This window comes from Bos indicus, chromosome 8, assembly GCF_029378745.1.
Source record: "Bos indicus isolate NIAB-ARS_2022 breed Sahiwal x Tharparkar chromosome 8, NIAB-ARS_B.indTharparkar_mat_pri_1.0, whole genome shotgun sequence".
In the NCBI taxonomy this organism is placed as follows: Eukaryota; Metazoa; Chordata; class Mammalia; order Artiodactyla; family Bovidae; genus Bos; species Bos indicus.
The window spans coordinates 102,606,983-102,619,121 of record NC_091767.1 but is presented as its reverse complement, the minus strand read 5'-3'; the positions used below and the strand labels follow the sequence as shown (position 1 = coordinate 102,619,121).

Below are 12,139 nucleotides of genomic sequence, written 5' to 3'. Positions count from 1 at the left end.
ATTCTGCATGCCACAGCTGGGATCCTGTGTGCTGCAACTAAGACCCAGCAAAACCAGATTTTAAAAAATCCAGCGTCTCAAGCCCTGGCCCAGGCCTACTGAATTCGAGTCTACAGTTTAACAAGATCCCCAGGGAGTTGCATGCACATTAAAGGTTGAGGAGCCCTGGACCAGAGCACACTGAAGAGTCTCTTAACATGTTTCTTAGTTAGGAGAAGGCCTTCTTAAGCAAGACACAAAAATGTAGAGGTCACAGGGAAAAGAGATGAATTTAACTCCATGAGACTTTTTAAATGTCTGTTACAATTAAATGTATCATAAACAAATTTATGAGACAATGCAACAGGAAAACAAGCAAAGGACAGCCAATTGGAAATTCAGGGATAACAAAATGGCCAATAAACATACAAAAAGAAGCTCAAGCTCATGGAGATCTGAGACATGCAAATTCACAATCAAATATCATCTTCCCCCAATCTGACTGGCAAGAAATCTAAGAGATGACAATGTCAAATGTTGGTAAAGACAAAGGAAAACAGATACCCTCAGGCCCTGATGGAGGAAGTGTAAATGAAGGGTAATTTCTTACAATATCTATTAAATATAAATGTCCTTATATTTCAACCTAGCAATTATACTTCCAGGTAACTATCATAGACAAAAACTCATGTGGCTCTATAACACTGTAAAAAGTTGAAAATACTCAAAAAACCCATCAATGAAAATCATTAAATGAACCAATTATAATTGTGCTGTGGGATAGTATGGGCCGATATAAAGAATGGGAGAGTGCTATGCATCCTGGAATAGGAACATTATTGAGACAAGATTATTATTATTATTTTGGGGCCATGCCAAGAGGCATATGGGATTTTAATTCTCCAACCAGGGGGTCGAACCCATGCCCTCTGCATTGGAAGCACGAAGTCTTAACCACTTGACTGCCAGGAGGTCCTGAGACAAGTTTTTTAGTGGAAAAAACAAATCGTGGAACAATACGCATAATATATATCTCTCTGTGTTTGGTGTGGTGTCTGTGTATGTGTGTGTGTGTTCTGAAAGGATGTCAAATTAAAACCAGTGATCACCTCTAGGGAATAGATTGGGAATTGGAGGGAGGGAAGTCAAGAGGAATTTCAATCTCCCATTCCTGGAGTTGTTGTAACAATACAAATATATCCATGACCTATAGCACTTCTATAATTAAAAATAAATTAAAGAGGAAACACACGGAGAACAGACTTGTGGTTGCCAAGGAGGAGAGCGGGGAGGGGAGGGAAGGAATGGAAGTCTAGGGCTAGCAGAGGCAAACTGTTAAACATAGGATGGATAAACAGCAAGGTTCTATTGTATAGCATGGGGAACTATATTCAACACCCTGTGACAAACCTTAGTGAAAAGGAATATATATATATATATATATATATGCAAAATTGAGCCGCCTTGCTATACAGGACAATTCAACACAGCATTGTAAATCAACTACACTTCAATAAAAATTTTTTAAAAACTAAAGAGGAGACAAAGCAGGAAAGAAGAGAAAGAGAGAAAAGGGGGAAGCAAGGAAGGGACGGAGAGGGGAAACATGAAGATAATCGAAGGACAAGGGCTGGAATACAGATGAAGAATTGAGGGGCGGCATGACGTTTCTCTTATGGCTTTCACAATTTTTATTTTTAAAAACACAGTATAAAAACAGAACATCAGGTCATCCTCATAGGCATCCAGCAGCTCTCCAGAGAGAGAGAGAGAGAGAGAGAGAGAGAGGACCCTCTTTGTCCTCAATGACATGTGGGAAAAATCGCATCTCAAGTCAAATAGACTCCTCCTAGAACCTCAAGAAGCCATGGAACTCTGTCTTCGCAGTGGACACAGGGCCTGCAGAGAACCAGTACATCAACCAGAAAGCCTGTATCTGCTGCATCCATGACAACCTTGTTTAGCAGTTATCTGCCTCTGCTTGATCACCTCCAGGGACGGGGAGCTCACTTCCTGAAATGAGAGCTCTTTCCTTTTTGAGATAATTCTGGCTGTTCAATGCCCCATCTCTACAGAGTTAAATGCGGTCTCTTGGTACCTTTCACTCACTGGACCTCACTCTGCAGTCTCTAGGCTCTCTTCTTTAGATCAAAGTCTAAAATCTCTCCACCATTCCTCAGGGCACAATGAGACATCCCTCATCATCCCAACTCTTCATTTCTGGACATGCCCCATGAAACTGGGCTGGTGGCTGGGGTTCGTGCTTTGTTGGTGGCTGCAGGAAGGGCAGGCAGAGCACAGAAAGGAGGGAAGCTCTGCATCTGTAGCTCTGCAGCAGTCCACCAACCACTATGATCTTGCCTCTCATACTCTGGGCTGCTTAAGCTACGGTCCCAAGCAATTTAGACTCCAGCCAACCCTGATCCAGCTCTTCACCCATCAGAAATCTCTGCTGCTTTCCTGCCCAGGACACTGATCTCAGAAGCCCAGGAGGCCTGTTCCAGTTTCAGCCCCAACGACCCTTGTCTCTCAGAGCCACAATGTCCTCAGCTGTGGGGTGGAGTAATAATAGGGGTTATCACACTCTCTGAGCTGTGTGGGAATCAGATAATGCTGGAGGGTGATGAGGTCCTTGGATGAAAGGCGCCAGGAGAATCCACAGTATTATTAGCTCAAGGTCTGAGCAATTACCACTTTGAGGCTCCCTAGAGCTGAGAAACCTCCTACAAAACCTGCCCGATCCAGTGTGGGGTGGGAGAGGGAGGTTGGCAACAGACAAATAAGGCCAGCAGCCATGGATGGGACCTCATCAATCCAAAGGCATCTGTGTTTAACACATTTTTTTTTTCCCTGAAACTCTACCAGCGCAAACTCTGCACAGCCTTTGACTGTGGATGACAACGGACTGTGGAAAATTCTTAAAGAGACCACCTGACCTGCCTCCTGAGAAATCTGTATGCAGGTCAAGAAACAACAGTTAGAACTGAACATGGAGCAACAGACTGGTTTCAAATAGGAAAAGGAGTACGTCAAGGCTGTACATTGTCACCCTGTTTATTTAACTTATATGCAGAATACATCATGAGAAACGCTGGGCTGGATGAAGCACAAGCTGGAATCAAGATTTCCAGGAGAAATATCAATAACAGATATGCAGATAACACCACCCTTATGGCAGAAAATGAAGAAGAACTAAAGAGCCTCTTGATGAAAGTGAAAGAGGAGAGTGAAAAAGTTGGCGTAAAGCTCAACATTCAGAAAACTAAGATCATGGTATCTGGTCCCATCACTTCATGGGAAATGGATAAGGAAACAATGGAAACAGTGACAGACTTTATTTTGGGGCTCCAAAATCACTGCAGATGGTGACTGCAGCCATGAAATTAAAAGACGCTTGCTCCTTGGAAGAAAAGTTATGACCTCCTCAACAGCGTATTAAAAAGCAGAGACATTACTTTGCCAACAAACGTCTGTCTAGTCAAAGCTATGGTTTTTCCAGTGGTCATGTATGGATGTGAGAGTTGGACTATAAAGAAAGCTGCTGCTGCTGCTGCTGCTGCTAAGTCGCTTCAGTCGTGTCCGACTCTGTGCGACCCCATGGACTGCAGCCTATCAGGCTTCTCCGTCCATGGGATTCTCCAGGCAAGAATACTGGAGTGGGTTGCCATTTCCTTCTCCAATGCATGAAAGTGGAAAGTGAAAGTGAAGTTGCTCAGTCGTGTCTGACTCTTAGCGACCCCATGGACTGCAGCCTACCAGGCTCCTCCATCCATGGGATTTTCCAGGCAACAGTACTGGAGTGGGGTGCCATTGCCTTCTCCATAAAGAAAGCTGAGCTCCAAAGAATTGATGCTTTTGAACTGTGGTGTTTGAGAAGACTCCTGAGAGTCCATTGGACTGCAAAGAGATCCAACTAGTCCACCCTAAACGAAATCAGTCCTGAATATTCATTGGAAGGACTGATGCTGAAGCTGAAACTCTAATCCTTTGGCCACCTGATGTGAAGAACTGACTCACTTGAAAAGACCCTGATGCTGGATAATATTGAAGGTGGGAGGAGAAGGGGATGACAGAGGATGAGATGGTTGGATGGCATCACCGACTCAATGAACATGAGTTTGAGTAAGCTCCAGGAGTTGGTGATGGACAGGGAAGCCTGGCATACTACGGTCCATGGGGTGACAAAGAGTCGGACACAACTGAGTGACTGAACTGAACTGAACTGAACCAGTGCAAAGCCAACCTGTACCCAAACACATCAGGCTTCCCGTGGCCACTGGAACCACTGTGCTGCCCAACACCTATCACCTTCCAACAGCCCTTTCCTGGAAATCAGAACCAAGAAATCTCCCAACACAAAGGATCACTAATTCCATTTGATAAACTTCTGCTGGGCCTCTGCACTAAGGCCTGAGGGAGGAAGGGCAGATCTGAACAGCGCCTGCCCTCAGGGAACTGAGAGCCCAGGGGCTAAGGACAAGGGCCTGAGCAAGCTCAAGGGTGGAGCCAGAGCAGAGGACAGGACTGGGGTGCAGACTGACTCAGAAACCAGATGAGTCTGCACAGCTCCACACAGCTCCCCTTCCAGGCCCTGCAAGCAGGGCTCCTCAGGGAAGGCCAGGTTGCCTACAGACTGTTACAGCAGAGAAACCAAACCCAGCAGCCCAGGCTCCAGGCCCCCAGGGGCAGTACAACCCTACTCCAGCCCATCCTCAGGCTCACAGATGAGGGAGGGTACAATGAAGTGTGGGAGCCTTCCCTCAGCCATGCCCGTCCTCTCTGTCCTCCCCCTTAGCCCAATCCATCGAATGTCTGTTGCTGCGGTTCAGTTGCTAAGTCGTGTCCAACTCTTTGAGACACCATGAACTGCAGCATGCCAGGCTCCCCTGTCCTTTACTACTTCCCAGAGTTTGCTCAAACTGATGCCCACTGAGTCGGTGATGCCATCTGACCATCTCATCCTCTGTTGCCCCCTTCTTCTCCTGCCTTCAATCTTTCCCAACATCAGGGTCTCTTCCAATGAGTTGGCTCTTTGCATCAGGTGGCCAAAGTATTGGAGCTTCAGCTTCAGCATCAGTCTTTCCAATGAATATTCAGGGTTGATTTCCTTTAGGATTAACTGGTTGGATCTCCTTGCTGTCCAAGGGACTCTCAAGAGTCTTCTCCAGCACCACAGTTTGAAAGCATCAAAGTCCTCAGTGCTCAGCCTTCTTTATGGTCCAACTTGAACATTTGAGGCTCCTGAAATCACCTTGTCCAACCTTTTCATTAGGTAGCCAGAACAGTCTTGCCCGGAGATGGAAGGTGACTTGTCCTGGGCCAACGGTAGCAAGGCAGGTCAAGCCAGAGATAGAGCCCAGAACTATGCCCAAACTCCAGCTCCTTTCCTGTGCTCAGAACTGGTTTTCCAACACTCTTCTGTGCACCACTGCCTCTGCCAATGAAACCCTGGGGTCCAGGAGCAGAGAGAGCCATCAGACACATGACAAGGCTTTTCCTTTGCTTAGAAGCCAAGAGGAAGCCCAAAAGAGGGCAGGCTCCAAGAATGTCTCCAAGTGTAGAGAAATGAGCCACTGGGAGGAGAGGAAGTCAGGCTGAATCCCTAGGGCCTTCAGCGGGTTTAGGTATCAGCTCATCAAGCCCCTCACAAGCCCCCAAATCTCTGGTCTTGTCAATATTCCTACCTTCTCCCCTGGCTCAGAGTGTGGACTGTTAGTGTGCAGGAAGTTCAGGCTAGAGGACCTGAAGTCATCCTCATCGGGTGTTCAGGAGAACTGGAAAAGGCCTGGCCCCAGTTCCCATGGGGCTGCAGGTGGGCACCAACTCTGTCTACAAAGGGTGGTGGCCCCGGGCACCCAGAGAGCCTGCAGAAGCACAGCAGGGAGCAGGATCCCAGAGGTGAATGGAGGCCAAACAGGCCCCGCATGGCAGAAATACTTGATGAGAGCGAGCTTCCAAAAGTGCAGGCAGGGATGGCAACAAACCCAAATTCTGCTGGGCACAGGACCTGGGGGTTTCAGGCTCATTGGACACCATGGGGATAAAGGTATGCTGCTGCTGCTGCTGCTGTTACGTCACTTCAGTCGTGTGACCCCATAGACGGCAGCCCACCAGGCTCCTCCGTCCCTGAGATTCTCCAGGCAAGAACACTGGAGTGGGTTGCCATTTCCTTCTCCAATGCATGAAAGTGAAAAGTGAAAGGGAAGTCCCTCAGTCGTGTCTGACTCTGTGACCCCATGGACTGCAGCCCACCAGGCTCCCCTGTCCATGAGATTTTCCAGGCAAGAGTACTGGAGTGGGTTGCCATTGTCTTCTCCGGGGATAAAGGTATGGAAGCTGGCTAAAGAAATTCCATCCACTGTGAATATTCTCACTGTTATGACTTTGTAATAATCAAGGCAGGCTAAACATTTGCTATATTAAGACCATGCATGTGTCCCCAGACCTAGTTCTTTGCCTAGGTCTGGTTTTATAAATGCTGGTGATAAACCAAGTCTGATTTACATGACGCATCTTGTGTGGGAAATGTCTGTGACTCTAGGTATCTGATCAACCTTGAGAAATGGTAGCACAGCTAGTGTGATAACTTTTGAAGATAACCATTGCTATTTTGATGATTACCAGATGACATTAAATGAGTTATTAAAAAAAAAAAATTCCGTCCGGCAGACCTTACTAAGTAGAGGGCTACAGGAAGATGAGCTCTGACTCTCAGGACACCATCAGGAAGAGACCTACCCAGAAAAGGAAGGAAGAAGATGGAGGTTGCAGACCACAGCTGGATGCAGGGTTCAGCAAGACTGTGTCCTAAAAGGAACTCATGCCACCCAGGGGTCTGTAGAGAATACAGATCTGAGGGACTTGTCTGGCTAGCGTGGAGCAGCAGTCACCTCCAAACTCTATTCACCTCTAAATCAATTCCCCACTTAAGAACTGCCATGTGTTGAAAGCCACAGGAAGGAGGATGATAACAGGACAAACTCACGAGGAGGTTGGGGCTGCGTGGAGCCAGTTGCTAACACTCAGAGGGGTTGTGTTATCAATTTCACTCCCTGCCCTCCAAGGGAGATATGGTAGCTGCAGTGGCACTGAGGAACTGGAGCCACCCAGCTCTCAGGACGTGGCCCTGCAGAATTTCAAACGTCTTGTTTTAAGGAGGGAGACTCTTGAGTTCCATTTGGAAAAGGCGGCCCTGGTGTTTAATGGTACCACGCCTGAGTGACTGAGCATGCACGCGTGCACGCTGGCAGAACAACAGTGAGCAGAGGGCTGCTGTGGTGGAATAAAAATTTTGATGGGTCAATCCAACCCCATTCATCTGACTCTCTGCTTCCTGTGAAATTTGACATTAATGTGGCTTCCCAAGCTGATTTTCCTTCCAGCAGCAGATTGCGCTGCCAGCATAAGTCTGCTAGCATCTTGACTGCAACCTCTGTGAGAGACTCTCAGAAAAAACCACCTGGCTAAGCCGTCCCCAGACTCCTGACACACAGAAACAGTGAGATTAAAAATGTTGGTTTTTAAGCCAACACTTAGTGGAACCATTTGTTATGACACAGTAGATAACTAATACATACTCACGTTGCCTCCACAGTTGGATGACATAAATTTGATCTCAATTCTCAAGCAATTTTTCAATTTTAAAAATTGTTAAGAAAATACACTTCTAAGATAAATCACTATAGTATGACTGAGGATAAAGAAGACTTCCAGTTTTTGAGGTCCTTGATTTTCTTAATAAAGAATTTTGATAGATTTAAACCATACTCACCATCACCAAACTGCACAATCTGGAAATGTCCCATGTTAATCCAAGGACTCTTGAGAGTCCCTGGGACAGCAAGGAGATCAAACCAGCCAATCCTAAAGGAAATCAACCCTGAATATTTACTGGAAGGACTGATGCAGAAGCTGAAGCTGAAACTCCAATACTTTGGCCACCTGATATGAAGAGTTTACTCAATGGAAAAGACCCTGATGCTGGGAAAGACTGAAGGCAGGAGGAGAATTGGGTGGCAGAGGATGAGATGGTTAGACAGCATCACTGCCTCAATGAACATAAATTTGAGCAAACTGGGAGGTGGTAAAGGACAGGGAAGAGTCAGACGTGACTTGGCAACTGAACAGCAACAACACCACAGCTAAACAGTTCCACACAGGACTGCAGCTCAACTCAGTCTCAGTCCCTAACACTGAATTAAGGTTATTCCAGATTGCTAGTGACCTCAAGCACCTGTCAGAAGCAAATAAAGATCATTTTAAAGGAAGAGATCATTCCAGGTCTGTATTACGAAGGAAAAAAAACAAGCCTGTGCCTGCCCTTTATAATAGACACTGCATCTAAAGTGTAAAGAAACAGAAAGATTTAAAGAAACATGATGGAAAGAGATATGCAATTATTAACCAAAAGAAGACCCGCTATCTATGTCAATGTCAGGAAAAGTAGACTTTATCTCCACTAAAATAAAGAGAAGACTTCAAACAATAAAAGATCATAATAATAAGCGTTTCAACTCATCAGAAAGATAATAATTCTAAATTTTTATGCTCTTACCATTGCTTCAAAATACATAAAGGAGAAAATGAAAGAACTAAAATGAGAAATTGATAAATTTACAGTCATAACAGGAATTTTAACCCACTTCTACTTAGTAACTGATGGGGAAAAAAATCAGCAAAGACAGAATATGTGAACAACAAAAGTAGCGAACTTGACCTAAACCTGACGTATACAAAGAACCCTACACCCATCTACTACAGATCTTTTCAAGCACAAACAGAACATTTATAAAAACTGACATTATGCTGGGCCATCAAAGGACTGAAAGAATCCAAAATACATTGGACAAAAAATGACTAAAATCCCCAATACATAGAAATTAAGAAATACACTTCCAAATAACCAATGAATTCAACAAGAAATTACTTGAAAATTAGAAAATATTTTGAACTGAATGATAAAGGAAAAAAAAAACTACACATCAAATATAAGGCTTCTTGATTCTGGCAATCATGTTTGCTTCATGATAAACCACTGAACCGCACATCATTTGGAGAGACACTTTCTGTCTGTGTGCTATGTTTCATAATAAAGAGTTTCATTTTGTTTTGTTTAAAAAAAAGGAACATAGAGGGCTTCCCTGGTGGTCTAGAGGTTAAGGTTCTGTGCTTCCACTGCAGGGGGCAAGGGTTTGACCCCTGGTCAGGGAACTAAGATCCCACAGGCCATGTGTGGCATGGCAAAAAAAGAAAGAAAAAGAACATAAAAAGCAGAATTGGGAAAGAGAACAAAGGGCTGTTGACAGGCCAGAAACTCTGAGTTTCTGAAGGCTCCCAAGCAAATGGTCTCCAGCTGACAGGAAGGCCAATAAAGGCTGAGAACCCTGACCAGCAAATGACAAGCTCCTGAGACATGGTTAACGGGTTTCCCAGCCAAGCCCAGGGACTACTGCGGGCTCAGGGCAGCAGGGTGAGCCAGGGGCAGCTGGCAGGGCCATGTTGCGGGCCTCCAGTTCAGGGCCTGACTTCTCACTGCCCAACACATCATCCTCCTGGCATCTGTTCCCAAGCTTCATTCTCACTATGGAAATGGACTTTTTATCTCTGTAGCTTCTAATATGAGGCCGAGAAAGGAGAGGGACAAGTCCCAGCTAACATGGTACTAGCACAACAAACAGAAAAACAAAGCAGATGCCCAGTAGATTAATGACAAAACAGAAAAACAAAGCAGATGCCCAGTAGATTAATGACAAAACAGAAAAACAAAGCAGATGCCCAGTAGATTAATGACATTCCTTAGTCTACTCTGCCTTCAGAACCACATCTTTCTCACTTTGTCCCTCTGGCGAACCAAAGATTCCGGTCACTTCCTCTAGAGCTGACACGCAAAGCCACTACCCGCAGCTTTTATCCTGCAGGTTCATTTGGGGATAATAGTCCTAAAGAGAGGTGGGCTGTGTCTTGTGTCACCCAGTGTTCACAGTTCCCTGCAGCCCTCAAAACACGTCCAGACTGCCTATCAGCTCCTGGCTCAGACACCCTGGAGGAAAGGCAACCTGTTCTCTTCCATGACCACTCACCACATTCAGCTCCTGGACCGAATCCCAGGTAGGTTAATTATCTGTTGCCTCAGGCCAGCTAATAAGTTGGTATCCTTTCAAGAAGATACTCTTTAGATATTTATCAAACCTTTTTATGAACTTGGGTTTATATTTTCTATATAAAATATTGTGCCTAAAATTCACGTAGAAACTCAGGAAATCCAAGATAGTCAAATAATCTTGAAAAAGAAGAAAAAAGTTGAAAGATTCACACTTGCCAATTTCAAAACTTACTACAAAGCAACAGTAGTCAAGATAGTGTGATACTGGCACAAGAATTTTGTTGTTCACTCACTAAATCTTGTTGGACCGTGCAACCCCATGGACTACAGCACACCAGGCTCCTCTGTCCTTCACTGTCTCCTGGAGTTTGCTCAAATTCATGTCAATTGAGTCAGTGATGCTATCTAACCATATCATCCTCTGTTGCTCCTTTCTCCTTTTGCCTTCAATCTTTCCCAGCATCCTTCCAATGAATAGACAGACAGATCAATAGAAAAGAATTAAAAGTCTGAAAAGAAACTCATGTATGTATGGTCAATTAATTTTCAACATAGGTGCCAAGATCATCCAATGACAATATAATGGCATTTTCAGCAAATGATCCCAAGACAACTGGAAACCATATACACACGAATTAAGTTGGATCCTTTCCTCACACCATATACAAAAATTAACTCAAAATCTTCTTTAAAAAATACTTTTTAAACTCAAACTCAAAGACCAAAATCTAAGAGTCAAAACTATAAGACTTTTAGAAGATAACAGAGTTAAATCTCTGTGATCTTGGATATGACAGTAGATGCTGAGATTTGACACCAAAAGTACAAGCAACAAAATGTAAAATGGATTAACTGGACTTCATTAAATGAAAAACATTTGTGCTTCAAAGAAAACTAGCAAGAAAGTGGGTCAAAAAACCCACAGATTGAAAAAAAAAAATTTGTAAATAATTTATGATAAGGGACTAGTATCTAGCATGTACAAAGAACTCTTGGTGGTAGTAGTTTAAATCATTCAAGTCATGTCTGACTCTTTGTGACCCCACAGACTGTAATCTGCCAGGCTCCTCTGTCCCTGGGATTTTCTAGGCAAGAATACTGGAGTGAGTTGCCATTTCCTTCTCTAGGGGATCTTTTTGACCCAGAGATTGAACCCACATCTCCTGTTTGGCAGGCAGACTCTTTACCACTGAGCCCTTGTAACTTAATAAAAAACAAATAGTCCTAGAATCAGGGCTTCCCTCATAGCTCAGTTGGTAAAGAATCCGCCTACAATGCAGGAGACCCCAGTTGGATTCTTGGGTCCGGAAGATCCACTGGAGAAGGGATAGGCTACCCACTCCAGTATTCATGGGCTTTCCTTGTGGCTCAGCTGGTAAAGAATTTGCCTGCAATGAGGGAGACCTGGGTTTGATCCCTGTGTTGGGAAGATCCCGTGGAAAAGGGAAAGGCTACGCACTCCAGTATTCTGGCCTGGAGAATTCCAAGGACTGTATAGTCCATGGGGTCACAAAGAGTTGGACACAACTGAGTGACTTTCACTTTCAGTCCTGAAATTGGCTATTTAAGTTAATTTTAAATTAAATGGGCAAATAATCTGAATAAACTTTTGCAAATATATAATTAGCCCATAAGCATATGAAAGATGCTCAATGGCACTGGTCATCAGAGAAATGCAAGTCAAAACCTTAATGAGATACCACTTCATATCTACTAGGATGGCTAGAACCAAAAAGTCAGACAATAACAAGTGTTGGTGAGATTGTGGAGAAATCAAAAACCTCAGCTTTGCCGATGGAAATGTAAAATGGTACAACCACTCTGGAAGAGAGTTTGATAGCTTCTCAAACAGTTAAACACAGAGTTGTCATTTGACCTAGCAATTCTTGCTGTTGTTGTTGTTCAGTCAACCAGTCATGTCCAACTCTTTGCAACCCCATGGACTGCAGCACACCATGCCTCCCTGTCCCTCACCATCTCCCAGAGTTTGCCCAAATTCATGTTCATTGCATTGGTGATGCTGTCCAGCCATCTCATCCTTTGACACCCTCTTCTCCT

At 44.5% G+C, this 12,139-nt stretch overlaps 1 protein-coding gene and 1 non-coding gene across 9 annotated transcripts in view; one reads left to right on the top strand and one right to left on the bottom strand.

Annotated features, from left to right (window-relative positions):
* The window catches only part of RGS3 (regulator of G protein signaling 3), a 153,257-nt gene that overhangs the window by 119,559 nt on the left and 21,559 nt on the right, over nt 1–12,139 (bottom strand). The gene's annotated exons all lie outside the window — the stretch shown is intronic.
* LOC139184698 (small nucleolar RNA SNORA72) lies at nt 6,338–6,469 on the top strand. The gene has a single exon (XR_011568265.1). It is a non-coding gene; the product is annotated as a small nucleolar RNA SNORA72 (small nucleolar RNA).